Here is a 17,483-nt window from a genome sequence, read left to right on the forward strand (position 1 = left end):
TTTCCGATGTAGTTAGGTAAAAAGTATTTAAATGTAATTTAGGTATGAAACAAAGTACATAAATGATTTTCAAGATAGTGAAGGCACATTTGTAAGCAGATATTAAATGATAGCATGGCATGTTACCATGTCAAATTATTTAGATACACCAAAGAGACATATTTTTCACTCCTTCCATGACCATTTTCCACATATAATATTAGACCTATACCTGAAAACTAAGTCTCACCTACAACTGAAAGTTTCTGAAATTGATTAAATTACCAGGTTATGGCAGATTGTCAGGTAGTGGGTCTGGATGTCAGTAAATATTTTAAAGTCAGTATTTATAATTAAGACTTTGATTTTTTGTAGTGTCAAGTGTATCATTTTTCTAGTTTAGAATTTTAATAGTCATATTCTGCTGTTAGCATGTGACAGTTACTGCCCTAATACGATGCAAATCTGAAATCTCAAAGCAACTTATGCTCTACAAGAAAATCAGACAGAGAGAAAACAAGCATTTTCAAAATTATTTATACATGAATGCAAAGTGCTAACTTATGTATAAATTCCTGGTAGTTACACATTTTAAAAACGTATGAAGAACCAGACTGAAATTTGATGATTATTATACATCTGTAATTACTACAGAGATGAATGGAATATATCACAGTGAACATGGATTCTGTTTTGCATCTTACTTGAATTGTCATGTAAGTCTTTATAATTAGTTATTAAATGCCAATATATGAAATAGGAATCATAAATTCAAGTAACAAAATGATGTAGCAAAATTCAAGTAACAAAATTCAAGTAAAGAGTGATGAGACTTGAAAGACTGGTTATCACAGAATTACTTTGCTGATAGAAAGATATCCTTGGTGTTTTTCCGAAGATAACCTAATTTAACACACTACAATTGCCAGGTGAGAGCTTGTTTCCCCCATTAGACTATAGATCTCTTGTAGATATGTCCAGTAGGCCTTATTCACTATTGAATCTCTAGAGTGAATAGTAATTACTCAAGTATTTGTTGACTGACACAGTAAATGATTAACTTGTCAACACCCAAGTGTTCACTGGACATTTGGCTTCAAAGGCATTCATTCCTCCGATATTATCAAGATTGCTACAGGACACAGTATCATTTAAATCTTGTCATGCTCCTGTGAGAAACTTTTCAGCTTTAGCTTTGAGTTTTCACATACTCAAAGTAAGAATATTCTGTTGCCTGGGGGAGATTCTGATTATTTTGATGCCCTATATTTCCTAATCCAATAGATGGAAAATGTCTGTCATGCAGATTTGCTTATGAGGAGGCAAGGGCTTTCATCAAAATCTTTAGCACACAGAAAAAGAAAAATTGTAAAATCCTGAGAAAGGTTACACAGGGGACATCAATAATACATGTAATAACAAGTATGAGAAAAGTTAAGATTCAGTAAGACTTCACGGTAAGATTACCTTGTTTGTGATTCTATATGCTGTAATCTTTTATGGATGCTTGAAACATTTCAGAATAAAAGTATTTTCTTTTAAATCCAGCTAACCTTTCCTCACACTCACCAACGAAACTAGAAAGAACAATGGCATAAAAATATGCAAAATATTCTTCTGTTAGAGTCTGATCCTGGGTGATAAAGGTTTAGGTATGTTTTACTTTCACAAAGCCTTTGTTAAACTGTATTACTGAGATTCACAGTCAAGTACAAGAGTATTGTATGATCACAATTCTCAGGTGTGTTTCAGGTGCTGATATGTGTTGGCCTGGCATGATTTCTCTGTTCCCCAGCCACAGACTCATCCATGTGACCTGGCTTTGCACCCTGACATTTACTTCTCCAATTCACTATATATTTTTTATTATAAATGCTTAAGAAAAGTAGAGCTCATAAAATATAGAAAATAATCTACTCACCTCAATAATAACATGCACTAATTTTTTATCGGATTTTGTTTTCATCTAATTTTTAAAGAACAGTGCATTGTAGATAGCACTGAAGTCCCATATGTACTCTTCCTCAGTTTCATCCAAGTCCCTTTACATCTAAAGTTAATCATTGTTATGTATTTGGTATACAAGGCATTTATGACATCCTGTTGTCCACAAAACTTGCTCATCCACTCAAGATTGCTTTGAAAATTTCTCCTTTTAGCATATGAAACTAGTGCCTTTTTCTTAACTGCTTTATTGGCTACTATTTACTCATTTCCCTATTGATGGAAAAAAACCCTCTATGATGATAATACTTGTATCAGGTTTTCCTTATGAACATGTAAACAAGTTCCTCCAATATGCTTAAAGAGGGATTTGTGGCAACATAATCCAGGTACCACAAATTGTTATTTTGTTCTTCACAGAGATTATAACAATTTAATTCCCAGAAATATTGTATGAGAGTTCTTTTCTTAGTATATAACATGTAGCAACTGAAATTATCAGAATTTTCTTTTTTAATATCTGATATGCACCTTAGCTCTAAAGATAATCCTTCAGTTGTTTTGGTTAACTATATAGTCTATTATTGGGATAGGTTTAACAAAGTGCTCCTTAAAGAGATTTATCTTTCTCATACTGGTTTAAATTTGAACACTGTCCTGCCAAAAATGTTAATAATAATGGTTACCTTTTACTAGGCTACTTAGTATATCCTAGACACTATTCAAAACATTTCAAATATATAATTCATTCAATTCTTCCAACATAAAAGAATATGTGCTCTAAGGATATGGAGGCTTTTGTCTATTCTACTGGCTGTTCTGTCTCTAGGACTTAAAACAGTTCTATCACCTAATAGGCGTTCACCAAATATTTGTTAGTGAGTACATGAATAAATAAATTATATAACTAATATTTTTAAAGAGGCATTTGAGTAGTTATTTCCCAAGTATCATAGATTTGGTAGGAAATGACAGAATTGTTTATCTTCAAGCATACATAACACCCAGTCTTGCTCTGTCGCCCAGGCTGAAGTACAGTGGTGTAATCTCGGCTTACTGCAGCCTCTGCCTCCCGGGTTCAAGTATTTCTCCTGCCTCAGCCTCCCAAGTAGCTGGGATTACAGGTGCATGCCACTGTGCCTGGCTAATTTTTGTATTTTTAGTAGAGATGGGTTTCACCATGTTGCCCAGGCTGGTCTCAAACTCCTGACCTTGTGATCTGTCCACCTCAGCTTCCCAAAGTGCTGGGATTACAGGCATGAGCCACCACACCCAGCCCAGATTTTTCTTTTCCTACGTTCCACAGTCTTTAGAGAGAAAATCAGCTATCTTCCTGTCAAATCTATAAGTATTCCTTTAGTGGTGAAATTTTAGTAAGAACTATAGGTACTTTGTAAAAACATACCTATTTTTATTTCTTTTTAAATAAGTATTAGTTGTATATATTTGTGATAAACAACGTGATGTTTTAAAATATGTATATGTTATGAAATGGCTAAATCAAGCTAATTAACATATACACTACCTCACACTTTAATCATGTTTTGTAGTGAGAACACTTAGTTAATTTTGAGACATAAAATACATTGTTATTAACTATAGTCAGCTTGTTGTATAATAGATCTCTTGAAGTTATTCCTCCTGTTTAACTGAAATTTTATAACCTTTGACCAACACCTACCCAATCCTCTCTCCCCTACCAGCAGTCCTTGGTAACCACTATTCTAATCCCTGCTTCTTTGAGTTACACTTTTTAGGACAATGTGACTCTTAGCTGCATTTTAAAAACATATAGAACTTGTTCACAGCACAGGCTCTGGAGCCATTCACTAAGCAAAGGTTTTCACTGGTTTGTTAAAATTCCCCAGGATGCTTTCTAAGTCCCTAAATCTATTGCAACAAAAATTCATAAGATCAGACACATGATTCCTGTTTTCAAATATTCTATCTGCACCCACTTGAGTAGCAAGATTGATGCTGTTTTCACCAGCCTAAAACCCCTTCAGCTCTAGCTGAAATCTTTGTTCTCTCACAATGCCCAGGAACATGTCTTGGACTCATTGGTAGGTAGGAACATGCTTTGTGTCAAGGAGAAAATTTCCCTGTAATCATTCATCTAATCTATAAAATATCCTACAGGATTCTCCATATTAAGGATTTTTTCTCATCCGAATTATACTGATTAAAGGTGATTAGAGTTGAGAAACCACCCACAAATAAGTAAATACAAATAAAACTGTAAGACTCCCTTTGACTAGTTCTTTGTTCAAAGTCTTTGTCAATATATCTGGCTATTGAAAATAATATGGCTTATTAATACAGCACATACACTCACTTAGATAATTTTAAGCAAATTGTTTATAAAAAGTATATTCTATCATTCACAGCCTTACACAGCACATGCATCTGAAGTTTTTAGGAACTCTCTATTATATTGTTATGCAAGTCTAAAATGCAAATCCTGAGGGCTATTTATCAGTAAGATTATTAATCATTACTCTAGCTATACTTTAAAGTTATAGCAAAAATGTTCAAATATGACTTATTATGACAGTCAAAAAAGGACTTCCAATATGGCTTTTCTAAAGATCTAAGTCATAATATTCAAAGAACAGTCCTGCAGTGTACTTACTGTCAAATGAAAGCATCTCATGTTAGTACATGAAATGATGTGTGATAAATTCTAGTTTACATGCCCAAACTACTCTTCAGTCAAGTAAGTACAGGCAGTAATTCAAAACATAATTACCAATAAAGTAATAATAGATTACTTTGGGGAGGCCCATTCAACCATTTTTGAATACACACTTCCTCTCTTTTACCATGACTTATATAAAGCCATGTGTACATTTCTCTGTCATCTCCATAGTGATCCCTGAGCCATATACTGTCACATGAAAACGTAATCATAGAGGATTCAGGAGAAAAAAAATCTTAACCGCCATGAAATCACTGTTAATTTTAGCCAATGTTATAGAAGATCCTGGCTGCAAGTCGTTACTGGCCCATCCTGATGAGGAAGAGCTGCTTTTCTCAGTAAGTGGAAACCTAGGTTATTCAGCTTGAGCTAGGATGCAGTTATCAAGCTGGTTCTCACCTTCCTATTATAGCATCTTGAATCTGTCAGTAATGTGCTTTCAGTCTTTGGAGGTGGGATGGAGGAAATGAGAGAACACTTGTCTCATATTGGATTTCCTTTCATTTCTAAGACCCATTAGGCATTATTTAGCACTATATCACTTCCATCTACAATGGCTTTGGGCATCTGGAGTTGGTCTTCTAAAAACTAATAAGGTGTATGATATCACTAAAATTTCAGATGGCTCACTTAGCCTGTTTGTGTTGCTATAAACGAATACCCAAAGCTGGGTAATTTACAAAGAAATGAGGTTTATTTGGTTCACAATTCTGCAGGCTGTATAAGAAGCATGGCACCAGTACCTACTTCTGGTGGCTTTAGGCAGCTTCCTCTCATGGCAGAAGGTGATACGGAGCCAAAATGCAGAGATTGCATGGTAAGAAAGGAAGCAAGGGGTGAGGGATGCCAGGCTCTTTCAAACAATCAGCCCTTGCAGGAACAAACAGAGTGAGAATTCACTCATTACTAAGAGGATTTCTCCAAGCAGTTCATGAAGGATCCACATCCATGGCCTAAACACCTCCCATCAGGTGCTGCTTTCAACACTGGGGATCCAGTTTATGCATAATATTTGGAGGGGTTGAATGTCAAAACCTCAGCACTCGCCTTTTCCTATGGAAGATCCTCAGGACACTATATGAGGCCATTTGTTGACTTTTCAAGCTCAGTACCTATCTTGATGTAGTCTATGCTTCTTTTATAATGGCCAACTTGCTGTCCCTTAAACCCACCATGAATTTTCATATTTTTTCCCACTTTATGCGATGCTTTTCCAATTTTCTAAAGGTTCAATTCAATAATCCAGTGGAACAGTTGTTTCTTTAAAAATCTTTCCTCCATATCCTGACACTACAGCAGCATTAATTGTAAAAGATTTTGTTCCAGCATTTTGGGAGGTCCAGGTGGGTGGATCATGAGGCCAGGAGTTTGGGATCAGCCTGACCAATGTGGTGAAACCTTGACTCTACTAAAAATATAAAAATTAGCTGGGCTTTGTGTTGTACACCTGTAATCCCAGCTGCTCAGGACGCTGAGGCAGGAGAATCACTTAAAACTGTGAGGTGGAGGTTGCTGTGAGCTGAGATCATGCAACCGCACTCCAGCCTGGGCAACAGTGACACTCCATCTCAAAAAATATATATATATGTTTACTTATAAATCTTTGGAAATCTAATTCATATATACCAAATTGTGAGTTCTCTCGAAGCAAATTCTGTGTTTTTCTACTTTGTATCTTCCTTCATTTCCCAGAACTGTCTTGCACATAATATTCAGTTTAATATTATCAAAATCATTTTTTCAGGAAATGATTAACAATCTCTAATTTAAAATATATATTTGTATTGAAGCACTTCATGGCTTGATGCTTTTAATCAAACTAAGTTTTGACTAGGTATAGGTTTAAGAATAATGTATAAGTACAATGTATGGAAATAGGAAACTGGTTATTATTACATTGTATAATTAATCTTTGCATAGATATATACTATATTGGTCATTTTTTAAAATCTCAACTCCTATTAAGTAGTTTCAATGCAGTTAATTTAACATTTTGCTCTTGCTAACATTATTACGTGGTTTTTTTTTTGGCATAAGCTTATGAAAGAAAATGAAAAATAACCTTATTTTTCATTTTCTTTTTTTATATTTTATTTTTTTTTATTGCATTTTAGGTTTGGGGGTACATGTGAAGAACATGCAAGATTGTTGCATAGGTACATACATGGCAGTGTGGTTTGCTGCCTTCCTCCCCATCACCTATATCTGTCATTTCTCCCCACGCTATCTCTCCCCAACTCCCCACCCCCATCCCTCCCCCATTTCCTCCTAATAGACCCCAGTGTGTAGTGCTTCCCTCCCTGTGTCCATGTGTTCTCATTGTTCAACACCCACTTATGAGTGAGAACATGTGGTGTTTGATTTTCTGCTCTTGTGTCAGTTTGCTGAGAATGCTGGTTTCCAGGTTCATCCATGTCCCTACAAAGGACACAAACTCATTGTTTTTGATGGCTGCATAATATTCCATGGTGTATATGTACCACATTTTCCCTGTCCAGTCTATCATCGATGGGCATTTGGGTTGGTTCCAGGTCTTTGCTATTGTAAACAGTGCTGCAATGAACATTCGTGTGCATGTGTCCTTATAGTAGAACAATTTATAATCCTTTGGATATATATACCCAGTAATGGGATTGCTGGGTCAAATGGGATTTCTATTTCTAGGTCATTGAGGAATCACCACACTGTCTTCCACAATGGTTGAACTAATTTACACTCCCACCAACAGTGTAAAAGTGTTCCTATTTCTCCACATCCTCTCCAGCATCTGTTGTCTCCAGATTTTTTAATGATTGCCATTTGAACCAGCGTCAGATGGTATCTCCGTGTGGTTTTGATTTGCATTTCTCTAATGACCAGTGATGATGAGCATTTTTTCATAATTTTGTTGGCCTCCTGTATGTCTTCTTTTGCAAAGTGTCTATTCATATCCTGATTGATTCAATTTCTTAGTATTTGACATACTGATTAATTCAATTTGTTAGTATTTGATTGAGGATGTTTAAATCTGTATTCATCAGAGATACTGGCTCATTGTTTTCTCTTTTTGTGTGTGTGTGTCCTTATCTGGTTTTGGTATCAGGATAATTCTAGCTTCATAGAATTAGGAAGAATTTCTTCATCTTCAATTTTTGGAATAGTTTAAGAAAAATTGGTGTCAGTTATTTAAAGGTTTGCTGGAATTCATTAGTAAATCTATCTGGTCTTGGTCTTTTCTTCCTTGAGAGACTTTTTATTAATGATTTAATCTTCTTACCTGCTGTTGATCTGTTTAATTCTATTTGTTTTTGGTTCAATCTTTGTATTTTATATATGTGTCTAGGAATGTATCCATTTCCTTCAGGTTTTTTAATTTGTTGGCGAACAGTTGTTCATAACAGTCTCTAATGATCCTTTTGTATTTTTGTTGTGTCAGTTGTAATATCTCATTGTTTATTTCTGATATTATTTACTTGTTAGGTCTTTTTTTTTAATCTACATAATAGTTTGTTGATTTGGTTTACTTCTTCAAAAACCAACTTTTTTCACGAATCTTTTGTTTGCTTTTTTGCCTCTAATTTCTTTCATTCTGTGTTGATCTTTATTATTTATTTTCTTCTATTAACTTTAGATTGGGTGTGTTCTTGCTTTTCTATTTTTTGCGGTGTATCCCTAGGTTATTTGAAATCTATTTTTTTGATGCAGCTATTTACTTCTATAAACTTCCCTCTTGTACTAATTTTTCTGTGTTCCATATATATTTTGGTATGCTGAGTTTCTGTTTTCATTTCTTTCAAGAAGTATTTAAAATTTCCTTCTTAATCTCTTCATTAACTCATTGGTCATTCAGGAGAATGCTGTTTAATTTGCATGTATTTTCATAGTTTCCAATGTTCCTCTTATTGATTTCCAGTTATATTCCACTGAAATCTGAGAATACATGGTACAATTGCATTTAAAAGAATTATTTAGATTTGTTTTGAGCCTAGCATAGGGTCTATCTTAGAGACTGCTCCATGTGTTATCAGAAGAATGTGCATTTTGTTGCCATTGGAAAAAATGTTCTGTAAATGTCTATTAGGTTCATCTGGTATAAAATGAAGCTTGAGTACAATGTTTCTTTGTTGACTTTCTGTCTAGAATAGCTGTACGATGCTGAGGGTAAGAAAGATGGGGTGTTAAAGTTCTCAACTATTATTACATTGGTATCTATCTCTCTCTTTAATATTTGCCCAATATATCTAAGTGCTCTGGTATTGGGTAGATATATATTAACAATTGTTATTTCCTTTTGTTTAATTTTTTAAAATCACTATATAATGACATTCCCTGTCTCTTTTTATCTTTTTATTTTTAATAAAAATCTATTTTGTCTGATATAAGTATTGCTTACTTTTATACACTTTTTGTTTCCATTTGCATGGAATATCTTTTTTAAATCCCTTCAGTTATAGTCTATGCGTGTTTTTAAATGAGAAGTGAGTTTCTTAAGCAGCAAATAGTTGGGTCTCAGTATTTCAGCCAGTTTATATGTTTTAATTAGGGAATTTAAACTGCTTACATTTAAGGGTGTTATTGATAAATAAGGACTTATTCTTGTCATTTTGTTAGTTGTTTTGTAATTGGCTTTGTATAGCCTTAGTTCCTTTCTTATTATTTTTGTGGTTTGGTGGTTTTCTGTAGTGATAAAATTATATTCCTTTCTTTTTCTCATTTGTGTATCTGCTTTACCAGTGAATTGTATGCTTTCATGTTTTTCCTTAATTGATGGATAACATCTACCAATTATATAGCTATGTATCTGTTTTCCTTTCATTGGTAGATAACATCCTTTCACTTTCAGAGGTTGGAGTCCCTTAAGCATTTCTTGTAGGCTCAGTTTAATGGTGATTAATTTCCTCAGCCTTTGTATGTCTGGGAAAGACTTTATGTCTCCTCCATTTCTAAAGAATAACTTCATGGTTTATACTATTCTTGTTTGAAAGTTTTGTTTTGTTTTGTTTTGTTTCTTCCAGCACTGTGAATACATCACCCTATCCTCTCCTGGCTTATAAGGCTTCTGCTGAGAAATCTGCTGTTAGTCAGATGAAGATACTCTCATATGTGACTCAATGCTTTCTTTTCCTGTTTTTAGAATTCTCATTTTGTCTTTGTTTTGAAAATTTGACTATCATGTGCCTCAAAGAGGACCTTCTTGGATTTCACCGATTTGGGAATATTTGAGCACCCTATATCTGAATGACTATCTCTCTCCCAAGAGTTGGAAACTTTTCAGTTATTGTGTCATTAAATAAGTGGCCCATTCACGTTCTCATTTATTTTCCTTCTGTAATTTCTAAAATATGAATAGAATATTTGTTTGTCTAGTGATATTCCATATGCCACATAGACTTTTTTCATTTTTATTCTCTTTATTTCTTTTTGCCTAATTGGCTTATTTCAAAAGATCTGTCTTCAAGATCACAAATTATTTATTTTGCTTTATCTAGTCTATTGTGAAACTTGGGTAGGGTGCTTTGGCTTTGGTTCTGAGAGAATGCAGTAGTAAGTCACCATATGATTTCTTCAGCATTAGTCAAATCAGTAATATCTATGGCTTCACAGTGTCTCATGCTCTGGTTGTTCCTGAACTCTGTGGTGTGACTTTGCTGGAGATGGGGCCTCCAGGCAGGTCAGTCCTTGGATCCCTGGGGAGTGTACAGGCACTTCTGGTAGTATGTGCTGCATGGACCAGTTCTCAGGATCCTGGGTAGTACACAAAGGTGCATAGTGGCCCTGTTGTTGGTGAGGCAAATTTGCTGGTTGTGGTGGTGGCATATCTTAGGCAGGCAAGTCCTCAAGCCCCTAAGTGACACATTTGGGGATCAGTGTTCATGGCAATGGGTCACAAGCAAGCTGGTCCTCAGGCCACTGGGCAGTGTGTGCAGGCACATGAAGGCCCAAGTACTGCAGAAAACAAGGTCACTGTCATCAGGAAAGGTGGCTCTCAGGCTCTGGAAAGCATGTGCTTTGGATTCCTATGTCCTGGAGAAAGCCTCCCTGATGTGCAGGACTGCCTGTTCCCAGGGATTTAGGGCTCTACGTGGGTTCAGTTAACAGGGACCCTGTGGTACCACTGGGTTCAGCTGGCATTGTAACACTGCAACCTTCTGGGGGGTGTGGAGGATGAAGGCTGTGCAACCTGTGATGTGGAGATGCAGCAGCTATTGGGCCCCAGGACAGGATGCATTCTGGTGGTGACACTTGTTAGTGCATTTTTGATGGCACTGAAAGTTAGATTTGTGTTGCTAAGCCATGGTCAAAGAACATTGTGATGATTAATGCTGAAAGTTGTTTTTTTCATAATTTGAAGATTTTTTAAGAATCTTAATCCACAGACCAAACACATGATTCTTATGAATTAAGAAGACATAAATCTGAAAAATTAATGTTGGCATAGAATTTAAAATGGGAATATATACTTTTATTCATTCAGCAAATACCCATTAGGAGGCTTCAGGGAAAAATGTGAAAGTAAGAGGTCCTCTTAAGATTCTACAGCAACATAGGCAAAGGAAAGGTACTTGACCTGGCATAGTAACAGTGAACATAAAGGAAAAGAGAACAAATTTAAGAAGAATTTAAAATATAGAGTAAAGCACATCTTCAACTACTCTTCAATATTATAATTCACTAAGGGTCAATATGATATTAAATCAGAACACTCCACAATAAGGGAATATGATTGTTAATTCTAATTTAGAGAGGTCAATCTCATTCTCAGAAAATTCATAAACCATTGTCAATCTCTTCCACCATTCCTCATTTAATCTCTGCAAGGTTCTTTGAACTGACTGCACCCTGGACTATACCATGGTGACCTATGAGACCCACACGTACACCTCCAGATAAGCTCCCAGAGCCAGAAAGCCTAACGTAACAGAAACACTGCAAAAGGAAAAGAATATCTAGCTCCTGAAGTGCCTGATTAACGAACCTTGCAACATTCCACCGTTTCTCCTGCCTCAACCATTCCTGTCTCAACTGATAAGCCAACCTCATGACACTGGACTTTGGACCTTGTGACACTCTCTCCCCAAGTGACACTCCCAAGGCTTACAAAAACCACCCTGAACTGCAACTTCTGTAACTTTCCACTGCCTACCCCAAACCTATAAAACTCTTATCCCACTGCCCTCTGTGCACTCTCGTTTTGTACTCAGCCTGCCTGCACCCAGATGAATAAGCAGTCTTATTGCTCACAAAAAGCCTGTTTAGGTGGTCTCTTCATTCAGAGTGCACCTTACAATCTCCATTGTCACATTTCCTTTGCAAGTTGTCTCTTCCACTACCTTTTATTCATTGTGCAAACTCTATTACCTTTCATAGGATTTAGCACCCACAATTATGGAATATTAAATAAGTATAGAAATAAATAAAAGAAAGGTTGTATTTTTACAAAACCTCATATTTAATCAGTTCTTAGTAATTGAATAGCTCTTATGGTCCAAATCATTCACCCCTTCTATCAAAGTTTATAGCTCAGTATGAGTCAATTTATGCAAACTGATCTCTGACAATATGTATTTAACCACATGAGACAATTGTTGATGGCATAAATAATTTTTAAATTATCAATGAAAATTTTCAGTTTTAAATATAAAACTGTAATAGATAAACCGAAGATAATTGTTATTAGAGATACCATTATTGCAAGAATCTTTAGTCAATATTGGACCACCGAATCATTCTAAAACATAATTGTAAGCAAATATTTTATCACAAGTTATCTTCCTCTATGCTAATAACAAAAATAATAGTTTAAAGTCTAAGAATCCTTTACCAGTGATTTTAGATTTTTAAAAATTTATATTTTAATGTAGAGAGCTGATATTCTGGCAATTGACATATTTTCACAACTGATTAAGAAAACGGAAATCTGTTTGACTTTTATTCCAACACACACACACACACACACACACACACACACACACACATAGTCTCTCTCTCTCTCTCTCTCTCTCTCTCTATATATATATATATGTATATACACACATATATATAATATAATATAATATTAGTATTGACTATTAGAAGAAAGCCCATGAGAGGTTAAATACTTGTAGGAATTTTGAAAGCAATATTTTCTCTAAGCAATTCACAACAGATACCCTAAGAACTAACTTGTTGGTTGACCTACCTGACAAAAGATGAACCAGAAGTCTCTGAATACAATATATAACATATCACTCTAAAAGATCATTCTATTAGTCCATTCTCATGTTGCTATAAAGAACTTCCCAAGACTGGGTAATTTATAAAGCAAAGAGGTTTAATTGATTCACACAGTTCCACATGGCTAGGTAGGCCTCAGGAAACTTACAATCATGGTGCAAGTGGAAGCAAATAGTTCTTAAGAAGCACATCCTTCATTTGATGGCAGGAAAGAGAATAAGAGCCCAGTGAAGGACAAAGCCCCTTATAAAACCATCAGATTTTGCAAGAACTCACTCACTATCAGAACACGTTGGGAGAAACTGCCCCTGTGATTCAATTATCTCCACCAGGCCCCTCCCACAACACATATGAATTATGGGAACTACAATTCAAGATTAAATTTGGGTGGGGACATAGCCACACCATATAAATCATTCCACAAAAGTACCAGATAAGTTATTTGCTATTAAACAGATCTATAACTTTTCTTAAAAAATCTGTCCCACACAGAAGGTGCAAGATTGTGGCAATTTTCATCACAGGTATTCGAACTATGATTAACTATCTGAAAAAAAAAATGGTAACCCACTGATTCATTGGCCTTATTTTGGACCTAGAACATCTAGTCTGCTACTAAAAAGATCCAGAGGGCCAGCTAGATTATTTCTCATCTTTTTGACTGGGAAAACTCTGAGAGAAGATGCCATAATTTGCAGGAGCAGCGATTGAAAAGTTATTGATAAAGATCATTGGTAAAGAATCATGACTAACCTAATAGAAGGTAAATTTATGAAGGCATAGAAACTTGAGAGTGCAGTGGAAACCACTCAGTACTTCAGGCAAACGTCTCTGGTTGTCTGTTAACTAGCCATTACTCCTTTTTTACTAACAAACCTCTGGTTTTGTTTGTGTAGTAAGTGATAGTAATAAAGGTTAAATTGTGACTGGTCTAAGCCTAGTGTTCTGTTAGAACTTGCTTATACCAGCTCACAAGAGCTGATTCTATGCATTTGGTACCAACTCAGAGTTCAGTGAAATCACATTGGTACCTTAAAACCTGCAAAGGTGGTAATACTTATGCCACAGAAATAAACAAATGCTACAAATTAGGACTAACACTCTCTCTGGCTTCTAGTCAGTTTTTAATCACTTATCCAGCACTCTCTAAACTTGTCTTGGAAATCTAATTTTCTTTTGCCAGGGATTGGCTCAATATTGGGAAAGGGACCAACTTTTTGACCTATGAGAAGTAAGAGAAACTGATGAAAACCATCTGGGAAAGACTTTCTTCTCGAAAGTTAAAGTTGCAAGTCAGCTTCTTTTCGTGTTTTAAATGGTACTGGGTAATGCTTGGAGATGCAATGCTTTAAGATGCAACCATGAGGGAACATCAGCAGAATCCAGAGATGCTTACACATTAATAACTTTGAACTGTCAGAGGCGCATGAACCGGAACAACTCCATCTTGAATAGGAGCTGGGTAAAATGAGGTTGAAACCTACTGGGCTGCATTCCCAGACAGTAAAGGCATTGTAAGTCGCAGAATGAGCTAAGAGGTCGGCACCAGATACCGGACATAAAGACCTTGCTGATAAAACAAACAGGTTGCAGTAAGGAAGCCAGCTAAATCCTACCAAAACCAATATGGCCACAAGAGTGACCTCTGGTCAACCTCACTACTACCGTGCCACCAGTGCTATGACAATTTGCAAATGTGATGGCAACATCAGGAAGTTACCCTATATGGTCTAAAAAGGGGAGGCATGAATAAACTACCCTTTGTTTATCACATATCATCAAGAAATAACCGTAATATTGGGCAACCAGTAGCCCTTGGGGCTGCTCTGTCTATGGAGTAGCCATTCTTTCATTCCTTTACTTTCTTAATAAACTTACTTTTACTTTATACTGCAGACTCACCCTGAATTCTTTCTTGCACAAGATCCAAGAACCCTCTCTCGAGGTCTAGAATGGGACCCCTTTCCTGTAACAGAACCACTACCAACCAGGACATTCAAAATATAGAAGACTATGAGCCATCTACCCTGGATATAGGAAATAATGTACATTTTCTGTACAGAATTTAACAATAATAATTAAATATATTAACTATAAGTTCAGTTTTTATTATCCTCTTGTATGGACAATTCTAAATAATGTTAGTGATTAAAATATCCCTCCCTGGCCAGGCACAGTGGCTCATGCCTGTAACCTCAGCACTTTGGGAGGCTGAGGCGGGTAGATCATCTAAGGTCAGGAGTTCGAGACCAGCCTGACCAACATGGAGAAACCCTGTTTCTACTAAAAATACAAAATGAGCTGGGCATGGTGGCGCATGCCTGTAATCCCAGCTACTCAGAAGGCTGAGGCAGGAGAATCACTTGAACCCGAAAGGCAGAGGTTATAGTGAGCCGAGATCCTGCCATGGCACTCCAGCCTGAGCAACAAGAGTGAACTCTGTCTCAAAAAAAAAAAAAAAAAATCCCTCCCCACATAGCTGAACTACTCCTCCCCAAGTCCTCTGTATGCTAGGGCCAGCAGCCTAGAGCCACCTATATCAAATATCTAGGTATATGAGATAACTAAGGGTTTTTGTTATTTAAGTAATTTTTACATGAGTTTTCTGTTACTTGTGTATGTTCTGAACTGCTTAAGTTGTCCATGAAAAGAAGCAGATCCAGAATATCGCTATATTAGGTTAATCTAGCACTAAAGAGAAATACTATGAATTCCTGCTTTAAGGACCTACAATATGCCTGGATCCCAGGCCTCCCCCAGCTGTAATAATGCAAGGATTGATAAATTATGGTTCCCCTTCTCGCATGTCCAGAGGATTCTCCCTATGTGCTGTCAGTATTGCTATGTTAAACTGTCTTTACATTGATTAATATGAGTAGGTTCCTTTGCCTATTAACCCAAAGAACCAACTGAGAAACAGAATTTACTATTTAACAATCAAATTACAAAAGAATTTTCTAATATAAGGTGTTGATTGAATTTACTTTGCGAAGTCTATACTAAGGAGATAGCAAGTAGACAAAAATATGCTTAACATAACATTGTTCATAATAATTAAAATTACTATTTACCTAAATGTTAACAAAAGAGCACATAATTTCCTGAACATATAATCATGCAGAAATACACAGCCAAATATTATGTGTAAAAAGGCAAGTAACATAAATACATAGATATATATATATGCATGATATACATTTGAAAATATATATTAGAAAAGTGTTGAATAAAAAAATCAATTAGCAGTGGTTATTATTTCTGAGTAGTGGAATCAAAGGCCATTGATTTTTCCCCCATATATTTTCTATATTTTCAAAGATTTTAATTCTATAAAATAATTTTAAAATATGTAATTAGCATACTTTTCACTTTCATTAATGTATCACGAAAATATACTCGGTTTCTGGAACAATTTTTCATTATGAGAATGTATACATACATAAAAATAATGAAGTCAATAGGTTAGACTAAAAGACCGAACTAAATCAGGAAATTTTTAAAAATGAAGTTGGATATTCATGAGAATTTACATTTTATAAAAAAGAATAAAATCACATTCAAAGAAAATTCTTCTCTCACAAAAAAGGAAAAAAATACATAATTTGTTTTAGAGAGAGACTTACTTTTTGAGAGTATAAAAAAGACTAAAATGCATTTAGTTTTTTGTTTTTACAGCAACATAAAAATTATGCTTCTGAGGATACTGATTCTTAAGAGTATCTTCACAATCCTTTGGGATATTATTCTAATTTGTGATGAGAGAATAATCTGGGCTCCACATGGAATCTCCAACTTCTCTCTTTTCATTAGATGTTTAGATTTGTTTGTTTGATTCTTTAGATTAACACTGTCAAATACATATGATGGTTGTTGAATTACCATTTTGCATCTGTCAAAGGAAAATAAATCTTGGGGCCCTAAAATCACTAAGCCAAAGGGAAAAGTCAAGCTGGGAAATGCTTATGATAAACCTGTCTCCCATTGAATTCAAAGCCATCCCTCTGCTCACTGAGATAAATGCATATCTGATTGCCTCCTTTGGAAAGGCTAATCAGAAACTCAAAAGATTGCAACCACTTGTCTCTTATCTACCTACGGCCTGGAAGACCTCTTCCCACATCTAGTTGTCCCACTTTTGCTTCGACTTGTTCCACCTTTCTGGACTGAACCAATGTTCATCTTACTTATGTTGATTGATGTCTCATGTCCTCCTAAAATGTATAAAACTAAGATGTGCTCTAACCACCTTGGGCACATGGCATCAGGACCTTCTGAGGCTGTGTCATGGGTGCACATCCCTAACTTTGGCAAAATAAACTTCCCAAATTGACTGAGATCTGGCTCAGATTTTGTGGTTCACACATTTCAAATCAATGACGTTTTCCCATTAATATATTTTATTCCCTGAGGGGAGAAAAATTTGGTTGGAAAAGAAGTGCAGGGAAATCAAGATACACAAATATATTAGAGAGAGAAAATGTGGATTTATTTGAAAACCTAGGAAAAACCTAAGACTTCTAGGTATTATGTTCTATTATATTTTGCCCATGAATAGGAGTTTCTTTTATAGACACAGTGTAAATTGTTCAATTTAAAATGGTTACAAGACATGAGGCTTATAATCCCAGAGTAGACCATGGTTAACACAACTACTGCTAATACACAGCAA

General features: G+C 35.5%; 1 protein-coding gene across 6 annotated transcripts in view; it reads right to left on the reverse strand.

The window, feature by feature from the left end:
• CTNNA3 (catenin alpha 3) overlaps positions 1-17,483 on the reverse strand; it is a 1,773,069-nt gene that overhangs the window by 573,742 nt on the left and 1,181,844 nt on the right. The gene's annotated exons all lie outside the window — the stretch shown is intronic.

The sequence above is a fragment of the Saimiri boliviensis genome, chromosome 12, assembly GCF_048565385.1.
Source record: "Saimiri boliviensis isolate mSaiBol1 chromosome 12, mSaiBol1.pri, whole genome shotgun sequence".
In the NCBI taxonomy this organism is placed as follows: Eukaryota; Metazoa; Chordata; class Mammalia; order Primates; family Cebidae; genus Saimiri; species Saimiri boliviensis.